Source organism: Lactuca virosa, chromosome 7 (assembly GCF_052849685.1).
Source record: "Lactuca virosa cultivar CGN04683 chromosome 7, Lactuca_virosa_CGN04683_v6, whole genome shotgun sequence".
In the NCBI taxonomy this organism is placed as follows: Eukaryota; Viridiplantae; Streptophyta; class Magnoliopsida; order Asterales; family Asteraceae; genus Lactuca; species Lactuca virosa.
Window position 1 is genome coordinate 33,528,777 of NC_136432.1, and position 16,410 is coordinate 33,545,186.

General features: G+C 37.0%; 1 non-coding gene across 1 annotated transcript; it reads right to left on the reverse strand.

Annotated features, from left to right (window-relative positions):
* Positions 1-404: 404 nt before the first annotated feature.
* On the reverse strand, positions 405-511 carry LOC145128016 (small nucleolar RNA R71). The gene has a single exon (XR_013716619.1). It is a non-coding gene; the product is annotated as a small nucleolar RNA R71 (small nucleolar RNA).
* Positions 512-16,410: the final 15,899 nt, after the last annotated feature.

Sequence of the window (16,410 nt, forward strand, 5' to 3'; positions counted from 1 at the left end):
ACGACGAATTAGCTATTCTCATGGCTAACATTGATGAAGTCCCCATGGGGGAATGGAAGAAGAGGATATGCGATGATACCGGACCGGGACTTGTGCAACCCGCAATTCCCGCTACTGCTACTTTTGAGCTCAAGGGTCACATCCTGGCTCTACTTAAGGAGATCCCCTTCACAGGCAAAGACCACGAAGACGCTTACAAACACTTGGACGAAGTCAATGATGTAGCTGATTATTTCAATGTTCCAAATGTGCCTCGGGAAACTCAGCTACTTCGCATGCTTCCGGTTACTTTGAAGGGTGCTGCCAAGGATTGGCTCAAGTCATTGCCCCCAGGATCTATCACTACATGGGCCCAAATGAAAGAAGAGTTCATTGATCAATTATGCCCGCCATCCAAGATATCCAAGCTAAAGAAAGCCATAGCTAACTTTGAACAACAAGCTGGAGAATCACTATATGAAGCTTGGGAGAGGTACAAGAGCCTGCTAAGGAATTGCCCACATCATGACCTCAATAGTCAACAAGAAGTCTCCATCTTCTATGATGGAGTAAATGTTACCACTAGGCAATTACTTGACTCGCAAGGTCCACTCACGAAGAAGGCACCCCCAGTGATAAAGCAACTAATTGAAGAATTCTCTAAGCATTCTAGAGAATACCACAATCCAAGAAATGATGTGACGAGGGGGGCCGCTTATGCAGCTTCAGAAGACTTGTCAGCAGTTATGGCTATGCTAAAAACCATGGATAGGAGGATGGATAAAATGGACCAAACGATACATGCTATTCGGGTGGGTTGCGAAAATTGCAATGGGCCTCACCTTACTAGAGACTGCGACTTGGATGAGAATGGCAACAAAAAGGTGCAAGTTTGTTACTCAAGTGGGGACCGATATGATGAAGATTGGCATAGACCAAAGAAAGAGTGGCTCCCTTACGACGAGTACAAGAAGGCTAAGGAGGAGAAGTTCAAGCAAAAGGGAAGGGGTTTTTACCAAAAGGATGAGCCATCACAAGAAAGAAAACCAAGTTTGGAAGAAATACTTACCAAATTTGTAGCTGCTTCAGAAAAAAGACATAGTGATCATGATGCTGCAATTCAAGAAACAAGGACCATGCTTAGAAACCAGCAAGCATCTATCCACAACATAGAAACGCAGCTAGGGCAACTTGCTCAACAAATAAACCAAAGATCACCGGGCGAACTTCCTAGCAAAACCGAAAACAACCCACGAGGCGCGCACATAAACATAGTCACAACAAGAAGTGGGAAAATAATCACTCCTCTGGCCCCTATTCAGAATGAAGCACCCAAAGAATCACAGAAGGAGGAAGAAGAAAATCAAGCAGAAAATCAAAATCTTCAATCTGACAGCTCTACTCGCCGAGTACAGAATATGAACTCGGCGAGTCCACTGCCAAATCCGAACAATCAGACCCCTGAAAAGTTTTACCAGCCGCCATTGCCATACCCAGCCCGAGCTAAGAAAGTGAAGCAGGAAGAGAAGTACCAGAAGTTTCTAGATCATATAAAGGCTCTTCAAATCAATATACCCTTCATCAAAGCTGTCGCACAAATGCCCAAATATGCAAAGTTCCTTAAGGAACTTCTCACTAATAGAAGGAAGATGGAGGAAGTGAAGAAGGTAGTCCTTAATGAGAATTGCTCAGCCGCCATGCTCAACAAACTACCAAAGAAGAAGGGTGACCCGGGGAGCTTAACTTTACCTTGCCAATTTGGCAATTTGGCTACCACTCATGCCTTGGCTGATTCAAGAGCAAGTGTAAATTTAATGCCTTATTCATTCTTCAAGAAGCTGGATCTCCCGGAACCAAGACCAATTCGTATGGCGATTCATTTAGCTAACAAGACAATCACTTTCCCAAGAGGAATATGTGAAGACTTAGTGGTCAAAGTGGACAAGTTTGTATTTCCCGCTGATTTCATAATTCTAGACATGGAGGCGGATCCTCAAGTCCCAATCATCCTTGGAAGACCCTTCCTCAACACGGCAAGTGCTATAGTAGACATGAGGGACTCGAAGCTCACTTTGCGGGTAGGAGAAGATTCAGTCACATTTGGGGTTGATCAAGCTATGAAGTATGCACAGAATAGTGACGACACGGCATTCTCAATTGACATGCTTGATGAATTATTGGAGGAATGCATAAGTGAAGATTCCAGCAAGTTCACAATTTTTGATGAAGAATTTGATGCAGAAAAAGACTTAATGGACATCGAGAGGCTGCTGGAAGAAGCTGAGTTTGAAGAATTGGTGAGGCAATCTGACACTTCAACTCGCCGAGTAGGGCCGATCTACTCGCCGAGTCCAAGCGAAAAAAAACAGAATTCGTAAATTCAGCTACCAACTCGCCGAGTCCCTTACCTACACTCGGCGAGTACAACAAACAGAACCCAAAAACTGAGCTCAAAAAGTTACCAGAACATTTGGAGTATGCCTTCCTTGAAGATGGCCATCAAAAGCCAGTCATTATAGCCTCTGACCTTTCCAACTCTGAAAAGGAAGAACTAGTGCAAGTTTTGAAGAAGCGAAAACGGGCCATAGCATGGAGCATTACCGACATCAAGGGAATAAGTCCCTCTTATTGTTCACACAAGATTAACCTGGAAGAAGGAGCAAAGCCGGTTGTGCAGCACCAAAGAAGACTAAACCCAAATATGCAAGAGGTGGTCAAGAAAGAAGTGGTCAAGCTTTTAGATGCGGGGATTATATATTCCATTTCCGACAGCCCGTGGGTGAGTCCGGTTCAAGTGGTGCCCAAGAAAGGAGGGATGACGGTCATAACCAACGAAAAGAATGAGCTTATTCCGACACGAACGGTAACCGGTTGGAGAGTGTGCATCGATTATCGAAAACTAAACGATGCCACTCGTAACGACCATTTTCCCTTACCCTTTATTGATCAAATGTTAGAAAGATTATCGGGCCATAGTTATTATTGCTTCCTAGACGGATTTTCGGGTTATTTCCAAATACCCATAGACCCATTGGACCAAGAAAAGACCACATTCACTTGCCCAAGTGGGACTTTTGCTTATCGACGCATGCCCTTGGGCTATGCAATGCACCCGCGACATTTCAAAGGTGCATGACAACCATATTCCACGACATGGTGGAAAAATTCATGGAAGTCTTTATGGACGATTTTTCTGTTTTTGGATCTTCCTTCCATGATTGTCTCACAAATCTTGACCTAATGCTTGCTAGGTGTGAAAAGACCGACTTAGTCCTTAATTGGGAAAAATGTCACTTTATGGTTAAGGAGGGTATAGTTTTGGGCCACAAGGTTTCCAAATCGGGAATTGAAGTGGATCGGGCAAAGATTGACACCATTGCCAAATTACCTCCACCAACTAATGTGAAGGGTATTAGAAGTTTTCTAGGACACGCGGGTTTTTACCGGCATTTTATCAAAGATTTTTCTAAAATAACTAGACCTCTAACACAATTACTCCTAAAAGATGCACCATTTAATTTTACTAAAGAGTGTTTAGGGGCATTTGAATTTTTAAAGGAAAAATTGACTAATGCCCCGATCATTGTTGCACCAAATTGGAATTTACCATTTGAAATAATGTGTGATGCTAGTGATTTTGCATTAGGAGCTGTCCTTGGTCAAAGGGTTGATAAGCACTTCCGACTCATATATTATGCTAGCAAGACTTTAAATCCAGCCCAAGAAAACTACACCACCACGGAAAAGGAATTATTAGCTGTGGTGTACGCTTTTGATAAATTCCGCCCTTATTTAGTTTTATCTAAAACAACTGTTTTTACTGACCACTCCGCTATCAAGTATTTGTTTGCCAAACAGGATGCCAAGCCAAGATTGATACGATGGGTTCTACTTCTTCAAGAGTTTGACATAGAGATACGCGACAAAAAGGGAATGGAGAATGTAGCAGCTGACCACTTGTCAAGGCTTGAAAACCCGCGATTGCAAGAAGATAGAGTTGGAGATGATTTTCCGGACGAGTATATTATGGTGACTGTGGGAGAAGAACCATGGTTTGCAAATATAGCTAATTACTTAGCTAGCAATTACATCCCAAAAGATCTCACAAGTCAACAAAAGAAGAAATTCTTTTCCGAGATAAAGTATTACTTTTGGGATGAACCATATCTTTTCCGAAGCTGCGCGGATGGAATCATACGAAGATGCGTGTTCGGGAATGAAAGCTGGAAAATATTGGAGCAATGTCATAGCGGGCCCACGGGTGGACATCATGGAGCACATTACACTGCTAAGAAGATCTTTGACATTGGGTTTTACTAGCCCACGATTTTTAAAGATGCAACCCAATTTGTCAAAGAATGTGATGCATGTCAAAGAGCGGGAAACATTTCATCTCGAAATGAAATGCCACAACATAGTATCCAAGTGTGCGAAGTATTTGATGTGTGGGGGATCGATTTCATGGGACCATTTCCCATATCCAAAGGCAACAAATACATATTGGTGGCGGTGGATTATGTATCCAAGTGGGCGGAGGCACAAGCTTTGCCAACTAATGATGGTCGGGTAGTGGTGAGGTTTTTAAAGAAGTTATTTTCAAGATTTGGGGTCCCGAAAGCTCTCATAAGTGACCGAGGCACTCATTTTGCCAATGATCAACTAGAGAAGGTGCTAAGTAAATATGGGGTAACCCATAAATTTTCAACATCCTACCATCCACAAACTAGTGGACAAACCGAAGTGACAAATCGAGCTTTAAAGAGAATCTTGGAGAAATCGGTGGGGAGCAATCGAAAAGAATGGTCGGATAAGCTAGACGATGCACTTTGGGCCTTCCGTACAGCTTTCAAAACCCCTATTGGTACTACACCATATAGGTTAGTTTATGGAAAGCACTGTCATTTACCGGTGGAGATAGAGCATAAAGCTTTTTGGGCTTTAAAGATGTGCAACTTCAACATGGAGGAGCTCAAGAACAACCGGTTAATGCAAATGAATGCTCTTGAGGAACTTAGAAATGATGCATACACTAGTTCTTTGATCTATAAAGAGAAAACTAAGAATTGGCATGACAGGAGGATCAAGGAAAATAAAGAATTTCATGAAGGGCAAAAGGTGTTGCTCTTTAATTCAAGGTTAAAACTCTTCTCGGGCAAACTCAAGTCAAGATGGGATGGTCCTTTTCTGGTAAAGAAGGTGTTTCCACATGGTGCTATAGAGCTATTGTCAAAAGATGGCACCCCGTTCAAGGTCAATGGACATAGAGTCAAAAAGTATGAAGAAGGAGTTCCAAGGAATGAAGGCATGGAAGAGTTGATGTTGCTGGAAGGGATTGCAGCCACGTAGAATGGGAGGAGTCCAGCTAATGACTCCTTAAAAAGAAGCGCTTCCGGGAGGCAACCCGAGTTTAGAGTTTGCATTTCTTTTTCCTTTACTTTCTTTTTAATTTCTTAGGATCTTTTTCATTCATCTTCTTCTGGAAATATGTTCTAAATGATTGCTTGAGGGCAAGCAATGCCTAGAGTGTGGGGTGGTGGGTTAAAAAAAATTTAAAAAAAAAAATCAATTTTTGTCAAACTGCAAGCTTTACTCGCCGAGTAGGTATGAGTACTCGGCGAGTGCTTGTCTAAATAACCAAAAAACAGCGTAAAAGCATTTGTACTCGGCGAGTAGATCTTTTCTACTCGGCGAGTAGCCAACTTACACAGACGGTATAAAAATCTGAGAAATAAGGGTTTTTACCCATTTTACCCACACACTCGCCGTGCACAGCCTCCTTCAAGCGATTTCTGTGATTTTTGGCTTAATCCTCGACTTTCAAGGGAAAAGGTATGATCTTTACACTTAAAAACTCATCAAAGGTTCAAGCTTTATCACTGATTTGCCCCTATTTTGTCTAAATTCGGATTTGGGGGTTTCCTCAAATTCTAGGGTTTTAATTTTACCATGAATTAGGAGTTGTAAGGAGAATTTTCTTTTGGTTTAGTGGTTAATGGACTTAGTACAGCAAACCCCTGTGCAAAATTGGGTGTTTTAAGTGACCCATATGTGTTCGACAGATTCTAGTCCCGATGTTCATCCTACTCGCCGAGTAGGACATGAACTCGGCGAGTAGGAGGCTATACAGATCTGTTTTATTCAATTTTAATTATTGGGTGTTGTTTGTTTGTGCTTTCTTAATGTTGTCATGCAGGTACCATGTCCAGACCAGGTCAGTCTTCAAGAGGGGGAAGCCAAGGGGACATCCCGTGGCTCTCGTTCCACCAAATCACATCCAAATCGTCTCAAGCCCGTGCCAAAAACAAGTTAGAGGCTTTAAAACAGAAAGAGATTCATTTACCCAATGCAGTGGATTGGGATTGGATGGGGAAAGTTGGTTTGGAAGAAGAGCTAACACCATATTTGGTGAAAGAATGTAATTTGGGGGATTCAACCATCATATGTGATGGTTGGTTACAGCTTTTCAAAATTCAAGAACCGGTCTACGCTGAATTATGTTGGGAGTTTTTTGCTACCATCTCATTCCGAGGTGGTAGTGAGTACTACAATCCCAATGTAGTTTCCTTTTCTCTTGGTGGGGAGCTGCGACAATGCAGCATGGCTGAATTTTCATGGAGGCTTGGAATCTATGAGCAAAGCACTATGTTGAATGAAGATTTTGAAGTTTTTTTAGAGAATTGCCACAAAGATCTCCCCGAGGGAGTGGTTGCTTCTACCCGGTGGAATACTATTGCTAACCGGGTGTACATCCCATCTACCGCACAGGAGGGTCACATACGTTCACCGATCCACCGTCTCATTCATCGGTTCATTGCCAGCACGATTAATATGCGAAAGGACTGGGACAAGGTCTCGACCCTTGACATCTTTTATCTTTGGAGTATTATTACTCCCGATGTTTTCTGCAATCTCCCCTATCGCGTAGCCAAGTATCTTGCTGAAGGGGCTGTTAAGGAGAAGATGAACTCCAAGATTAATGGAGGGATGTTTGTGACGAGGCTTGCAAGGTCATTTGGGGTATTAGATTTGCAAGAGTCAAGGGAGCTGACGGTCATTTATCCCCCTCCGTTCAACATCGCATTATATAGGAGGGCAAGGATTGTGGAAAAGTTTGGTGATTCTTTTTCTATTCCTCATGCGGATGAGCCGGCTATCCCCGAGGAGCCGGGAAGGCGAGTGAGGCAAAGAAGCGAGCGGGTACGGGAAGACCCACCGGTTATTCCGGTGGAAGAAGAGAACGATGGATGGAATCAACTTGAGTACCGGCGCTACTTGGATGATATTGGAAGAGGAGTTAACTATAACAATCAATCATTTGACTATCTCTTCCAACAAATGAACATCGCACCGAGACCTGGACCCGGCTACCCCTACATCATGAGTTGGGAAGAAAGGATGAGGAAAGGAAATGAAGGAGGAGGAAGTGGAGCTGGAGGAGACGACATGGATGATGAAGAATGAAGAATGTTTCTTTTGTGTTTTTAATTTATTTTCGTGATGTTTGATTTGGACAACTTGTTAAACTTGGATGATTTTATTTCTTGTTAGGACTTTTGGTTGCTTTCACTTTTGTCTGCATTTTTTTCAGGATTGGAAGGTTAGGATGCATTTAGAAGTCTTATGGGTCAAGGTTCAAATAAGGAATGCTCAATTGAGAGTGCGAAGTCTTTTCCATTAAGTTCGAGTCCGTTAGAGTTGGGAGTGTAGAGTGCTTTATTACTAAAGTAATTAGAAAAAGAGTCACTGAATTACCCCAATCCAGCACTTCCGTCGAAAGGAAAACTCAGCGCCTACTCGCCGAGTGCACATATCCTACTCGGCGAGTGCATGGACAATTACACGACTTCTCTGCAAGTTAGCAACATACTCGCCGAGTACACGACTTACTCGCCGAGTCCATCATCATTTTTCGGATTCCAGAGTTGTTTTGGGCACGTTAGTTGCAGTTTTATCCAACTCTTTCATAGAGAATCATTGCTGGAGGTTTCTAGGAGCTGTATCCTACATATTTAAGTCATTTGCAAGTCTACCACACGCGACATGACACCCAAGACATGGATGAGCTGTTCCCATGTTTAAATTCATTCAAAGATGGAGCTAAATTGAAGATGATCAGCCTCGCCACTGCTATCCCAGGGGAGTTTGCTCCAATTCCCTCTATACTTTAGTATTTTTCTTTATCATGCATAGCATGCAATGGGGACATTGCATGAAATAAGTGTGGGGTAGGGGGTTGGTTGAACCTTAGCAAATTTAGAATCCTAATATCATAATTTAGGTCTATTTTTTTTAAATTTTTTTTTTTGCACTATTGCATACCAAAAATGTTACTTAGGATTTAATTTAGAAAATTTTGGTAAAAAGTAATTAGGATTCCATGTTAGAATTGTGTGGATGATTGTATGAAGACCCAAATGTTTAGTTGAGCCTATATACGTTATAGTGCATTTGTGGCCCCCTTATTCTAGTGAAATCATGGGACAAAAACACAGCCTCGCTTAGCCCGAAGGATGCAATATGTTTAGCATCGTGTACTTGAAATGTATCCAGGAAAATTGTTATCATTAATCAATAAAGGTTGAAGTTGAGCGCCCCAGCTTAAGCATGTAGGTACTGAGTGAAAAAAAAAGTGAGTTACATGAAAAAAAAAGAGAGAATTACAAAAGAAGTTTGAAGAATTTTTGGAGCATCAAAGTCAAATATGAAATTAGAAGATCAAAAATTCCAAGAAATTCAAAAAGTTGAAGATACCAAAAACCAAACAACAAAGTGGTGAATTCAAAGAGATCAAAGATCAAATGCCAAAGAAATGAAGAATTCCAGAGAGCTCCAATGTGGTATCATACATTGTAATTATCTAGATTATGTATGCTTGGGTTACTCAACCAAAAACACCTTGAGGTTAAGAGGTTTTCTGAGGATGGATTCGGAGGGATGCATAAAATGAGCATAGTTCGGGGTGAGTGGGCGAATGTTTATGAGGATTGTGAGTATTTAGAGTATGGGGGGTTATTAGGAAAATTTTAGACACAAATGTGCGCGTTGCGGTCTTGGCATAATGGCTGGGTTTGACTGGAGTTGTCCTATGTGATTCTAATGTGTTAAAATTCAGTTTTGCTTGGGGGCAAGCAAAAGTCAAGTGTGGGGTATTTTGATATGTGCATAATTAATCATATGTTTAACATATATTTCTATTCATTTTTGGCTAATTATATGCATAATATGGACAAAAGGTACTTAATAATGCTTATATTGTGTTTTCAGTCCAAAAGACATGCTTGGAAGCAGAAAGGAAAAAAGGAGAAGCAATTAGAGACCAAAGAATGAAGAAAAAGGGAAAACTACACACCTACTCGGCGAGTCCACGCATGTACTCGGCGAGTTCATTAGAATGTTCCCGAAAGAAAAGTCAAGATTCCTTACCGAACACGGATTTCACACTAGTACTCGGCGAGTCCACGACCTACTCGCCGAGTAGCCCCTGTTTTGTGATAATTATAAATAGCGGGTCTTAATCCGATTGAAGGACGACTGGAACCTTTGGGGAGAAGCAAGCTGCGATTGAAGAGCCAGAAGAACCCTAGAAAACGAAGATACAACCTAGAATCCAATTCCGAAGAAGATTTGAGGCACATTATCATCATTCTACTTAATCTATTGTTTCTCAATTATGGTTAGACAATTAGAATTCGTTTTATTGCTGTTAATTACCTCAATCATGAGCTAAAACTCTTAAACTTCTGTTTGGGGATACAAAATTGATATTATGGTTTGATTAATGGTATGATTAATTAAATATTGGTGATTTTGTTAATTTTAGCTTGTTAAAGAACCTTGTGTGTGAATGATAACTAATTTTCTGTTAATAGGAAGATAATTAAATAGTATGAACATCTTTTAATTATCAACCCCATATGTTTATGTGACCACTTTATCATATGTCTAGGACTAACGAACGCGAAACTAGAATTAATAAGAAAAATTAGGTAAATTCATGTGTGAGCTTGTTTGATGACCATCAGCAAGAGGTTAACTAAAGGGCCAATTTAGTTAGCTATTATAAGTCTAAATTAACCCGAATAAATAATCTAGTGAATTAAATTAAATTAGACAACTGATCACTGTTTGAGTTAGTTTGTTTTCTAAGGATTATCGTAGCGAACGCAAGGCTAATCACTTGAATCGGTAGCCAATAGAAGAATTAATCCATTGCACTATTACCATAATATCAACCATAGGATCAATTGAGTTGAACTAAACAGAAGTCCCTTTTTCTTATTAAATTCAGTTAAATCTTTGTTTTTCTAGTTCTTAGCCTAAGTAGTATTAGTAAGTTTCTAGTCTTGTAAAACTAGAGAAAACCCATATTTACTATTTAATTTAGATAAAATTAGTCTTTAGTTTTAATTTACCGTTCCCTGAGTTCGACACTCTACTTACCCAACTATACCACTAAAAGACAGGTTCACTGCCTTTGTGTGCTTAATTTATAACTCAAAAGTAGGATTAAAACCAGTGCATTTCACACACATCAGTAACATTCATCCTACCTTCCACGTTTCGAACTTGAAAAAATGTCTATCTGATGAGACTCTTGTGATCCCACTCGAGGAGATCGAGTTAAACGAGAGCCTCAACTTTGTGGAAGAACCCGTAGAGATTCTAGACAGGGAAGTTAAGAAAACTAAACAAAGCCGTATCCCGATAGTGAAGGTTCGCTGGAATGCAAAACGGGGACCTGAATTCACTTGGGAACGGGAGGATCAAATGCAACAGAAATATCCACATCTTTTTTCCTAGTCTTTCCATAACGTTATAGTCCTAATTTCGGGACGAAATTCTCTCTAACGGGGGAATAATGTAACAACCTGTTATTTCGACTTTATGTAAATAGTATATATATATATATATATATATATATATATATATATATATATATATATATATAAAGAGAAATTTTGTATACTATGTACATTTACATATCAACCCTCAAAAATGAAATGTTAAACAAACTTGTTTGGAATGAACATAGTGGTAGAAATCGTGTCAAGGATTCCAAAAATATAAAGAATGCCCAATTCCAAGTTATAACGAAGAAGTTATGACCTATCGAAAATCCGCGACAAAACCGACAAAACACTGTTTAACGTAAAAAGTGAATTTTTAATAAAATACTTTTTAACCTTAACTATCTAGATGAAAGTTATAGTATACGTTAAACCGAGAATGTCCATAAAAAGAATGTCAAAATCTGACTTCATATGAAGAAGTTATGATTTTTCTAAAATTCGACATAGCAGTACACAACTAAAAACTCGAAATAAAGATCGAGTGATTTTTAGCCGACGCAACCTAAACGAGAATTGAAGATCTCGTCAATAGTAGTACAACGATAAAAAGACAGACGAAAAACGGACGTCAGATGAAGAAGTTATGATTTTTTAACGGACTTTTTCTGTCCCGGCCTGTTAAAAATATAACTTTAGAAATAATTCAAAATTAGCCGACGGAGTCTAAATGAAAGTTGTAGAGCATAGTCTCACCTACGCGTGGATATAAAGAACGTCAAAAACAAAGCTCGTATGCAATAGATATGAATTTTAGATGTTTGGAAAAAGGGAGTACGCCTCGCGTACAAGAGTACGCCCAGCGTACTCGGAAACAAGGCCGAGAGCCGGCCACGTCGACGCTCCGTCACCCACTCGCTGCATGCGAGCCATGCAAGCATACTAGCTTCGACGCGTAACGACTAGACTGGGCACGTACGTTATGCCCAGCGTACGCAGCGTACGGGGAGGCCTCAGCCTCCTATAAATAGAAACCGCGACCTCCGGTTTTAGGTGCCATTTTTTATCCTCTCTCCTATATTTTCTCACTTTTAAGCCTCTCGATACTGCCCCGACGCCCCGGTGACGTATCCAAATTCCGACGCAAGCCCGAAGCCCCGAAATTCTCGAAAAGCTAACCTCTTTCCAGTCGAAGTGCTGCCCGCGTAAAGCCTAGTTTTTCATCAAATCATCACTCTTACCAAGTGAGTTCATACCCCCCGTATTTTCATAGTTTTTACTGTTTTAAGGGGGGAGGGGGGGGGGGGGAATACAAGTCTAACACAAAGATTTTGTGTTACAAACTAATGGTTTCAAAGATTGTGTTAAAATGACATCAACTCATCAAAAGTATTTCAAAATGTTAAACTTTTCTTAAATGATTTTATAAACTTATATTTTTCCCCAGAAGTCATATATATATATATATATATATATATATATATATATATATATATATATATATATATATATATATATATAAAGTTTAAAAGGCTTAGGACTGATAGCTCACTTTGGTTCATTTTCTTTGTTTGGATGTGGGATTATAAGTAACGGTTATTTGTCCAAATGTCATTTAAATATTTACTTATATATATATATATATATATATATATATATATATATATATATATATATATATATATATATATATATATATATATAAGTTAATTCATTCAATTCAAATACCCTTTGTAACATGTTGAGCAAGAGGTTACATTTATAAATAGTTAGTATCAGTTCAGAATGTACATATAAATTATAATAGGTATAATTTATAATTCATAAACATTAAATCACGACTCAAGTATACTAAAATACACTGTTTTATAAGAATAAATGTTTGATTCAAAACTAATCAAGAGTATACATCTTTCAAATACTAATTCAAAGGCATACTATCAATTATTCATTTCAGAATGATTGGGTTTTCATAACTATTATACATGTAACGTCTATATGTTTTTTATGAGTCATTTGATTCATGTTGTTTAGTCCATTTAAACAACATAGTTAAAGTCCTGACATTATAACCAGAATCTCCAGTCGGGGATCGAAACAATGTGTGTATAGATCTATATTGGGATTGACAACCCCGCACTCAGACTGCTAGCTACAGTCAAGCATACACGCCTACGATTGACAGTTATTATCAACAGTTTTAGACGCCTTCAAAGCGTTGAGTCAGTTCATCTAGTCTCAGTATGGTTATAATAACTCATTAAAAAGATATTAACAATATGTTAGTGTATAATTAACTAAAGTACATTTTCAAAGTACCAGTTTACCATGATACAGTTTTTACAATATTATATCTCAGTATTCAATAAAGAGTTGGTTAAGCCAGGCACACTCTCACTTATACAGTTTATACAAAAAGGAATTCAATAATAGAACATTGGTTTGCAAATAGAACGGTTTTATGTGATTAAAACTACTTTTCATAAACAGCAGAAAATATAGGATTTTCTGGAACAGTTTACATATTCAAGAAATAGAAAACATACTTTCAAACATAAATACTTATGCACCCACTCAACTTTATGTTGATACTCTCTTTTCAAATTACTTGTATTCTCAGGGAATCAGTAGACATGTACTCCCCGAGCTTTTGAGAAGATGGAACTATTTTGAGTCATGTCTTCTTCTTTTGTATAACTGTTTTGGTTTAAATATACAATGATTGAACACATGTAAATACTTATAATTTTTAAATACAATGGTTGTTTGTACTTTAATTACTATGATGCATGTGTTGTGATACTACAAATGAAGTCCTCCACCCCCAGACGTTTCCGCCGTCTGGTTTGGGGGTGTGACAGTTTGTTAGAGCAAAAAGTGAACCAAGAACCCAACCTATATGATATAGAAGGGTAAAATGGTCATTTTATAATTCAGCACAACAATTCAGAGGTTGCAACCAAACAACATGTTAAAAATTCAGACTCTCTTAGAAATTCAGACCTTTTAAAAATTCAGATCTTAAAAATTCAGGTCCTGCCAAACAGCCCCTAAGAACATTTGACCCAAAGCTCCATTCTTCAATTGCTAGCTTTTATATCGACAACTAAAACACAATTAAAAAAAAGTAACATGTTGTCAACTAACCAATATGGTCTAAAAATAGCAACAACATCGATCTTTGTTTATAAAGTTAACATTATATTTGAATAAACATGAAACATAATCTACATTACATGTCATTAGCAATCATGATTTAGATCTAACAAAATAGCAAAAATAGTTACAATTAATGAGATAAAATATAATAAAACAATAAAAAATCATATATTTCTAAGTGACCTAACACTTATAATCTTCCAAGTTTAAATATTCAAGTTATAAGATAATATATATATATATATATATATATATATATATATATATATATATATATATATATATATATATATAATCATAATTTCGGATACTGGATATCCGAAATATCCGAAAATTTATAAAATGACTATCCGTATCCGAATTCGAAAATTCGGATAATCTCAGATTCGGATATCGGAATTTTCGGATCGGGTTATTGGATATGGTTGTTTTTAATACCCCTACCCCAAAATACCCCTCCTCGAACAACAATGTCTATTTCCCTTTAAATACAGTCATTAAAAAAAAAAAAAAAAAAAAAACTTACCATCAACACCATATCAAAACACGAAAACGATTTAATTAAAACATTAAGCTAATGATGTCGTGTTTTGTTTTAGTAATATAAAAACAGTCAATTAAAACACTATAAAACGATAAACACGAAAAAATAAAATAAAATAAACATTTATTTATTTAATATAATTAATCATACAAAGACGACAAACAAATATTAATATGGTGTCAATTTCATATCGAATTTTGAACGCGAAACAATAAATCATGACAACGTGTTTTTTACACTTGATACAAACATGAATTTGAAATTTAATTTCACTTCAAATTTATTTTATGTCGTATATTTTTTTGAGGTTGTGCCATAAATTACCACTTTCATAGTTTCTTTTTAGGTAACACAAAACCAATCCTTAGGTAACACAAAACCAATCCCAGATCTAGTACCTTGAAATGTAAAGTTGTAGTCAAGTTAGAATTTTTAAAAATCAAATTTGTCTTAAATTAATTTGATATTAACTAAAATAACATGACGTTTACGACCCATCGACCATCATACCACCATAAATGTTTGACGCGTATAGTGCCTTTCTCGAATGTTAAAAAATAAAAGAAGGATAAGAATTAAGAAGATTCCAAAATAAGAAACAAATATTAAATGTTAAATAATACTTTGTCCAAAGAATGAGAAAGGAGGTCAAGAGCGTGAACATCTCCTTTCTATCCTAATAACTTTATATAAAGAATGATTTCATAATTTAATTATCTACCACTTCAAACCACAATGGCTTCGGCCTTAAACCAAGTAATCTCTAATAAATGAATGTTTTTTTATAATTTGTCAAATTTTTAAAAGTTTTGCCACATGTAATTTTGTGGGAGTTTTAGAACTATTATTTTGCACTTGTCATTTTTTGAAATTTCCATTTTTTAAAAAATAAAATTCCACAAAATTCTAATGAGTTTTATAAAGAAAGAAAATCATTCTATTAATTTGATAATAAAGTCTTATAAATGTTCTAAATAATATTTGATTTCTTTTATAAATGTTCCAAAAGATTACATTATATTATGTAAAAATATTATTTTATAAAATATTTAATGTTTAATTATTGATATTAAATTTTTATTTTTAATAAACTCGTATAGTACACGGGTCTCACACCTAGTAAATAAAATATACAAAGAAAATTCAAAACTACATTTGTTTTAAATTTATTTTAAAAACAAAGAATATAATAACAAACAACAAGAATATAAATATATAAAAGAATCTATAATAAACAAGTTAATTTTTTTTTAGAACGACAAATCTACTCTACTCCTAAACTACTCCTAATTTCACATATGTCTCCAATGAGACTTGAACTCTCAACCTCTAGGAGGGAGGACAACACCCGGTACCGTTAGGCTAGAAGCCCTTTGGTTTGGGGTAATTTGTGTATTTGGTCCATAACTTATTTTTTTAACTCGGAAGGTCCATACTGTTTGTTTTTGTTGCGTGTTTGGTCCCTATCTTATCTAAAAATACTATTTTGCCTTTGATTTTTCAATTTATTTAAATAAACACATCCTCAACCCCACTCCCATTTCACATTATCTTACCTAAAAAAACTATTTAATTTATTTAAATAAGGGCATAATAGTTCTTTTAGATAAAACAGAGACCAAACTCATAACAAAAACAAACAGTAGAGACATTTCAAATTAAAAAAATAAGTTAGAAACGAAACACATAAATTACACGAACAATAACCATTCGTGTAATTTACTCTAAATTAAAATCAATCACAAATTACTACCCTTGTTTGATGGGTTCGCTGGGAAGACCGAACCAGGCACAAATTTTGACTAAATAATTCAAACAAAAAACATTTAAAATATTTCAAAATTCAAAAGTTGACCAAGTACACGGTTGACATAAACAACTCATTTCTCAATCAAGAAAATCACTATTATACATCAATGTTTGAAATTGTGAATGTGTCAT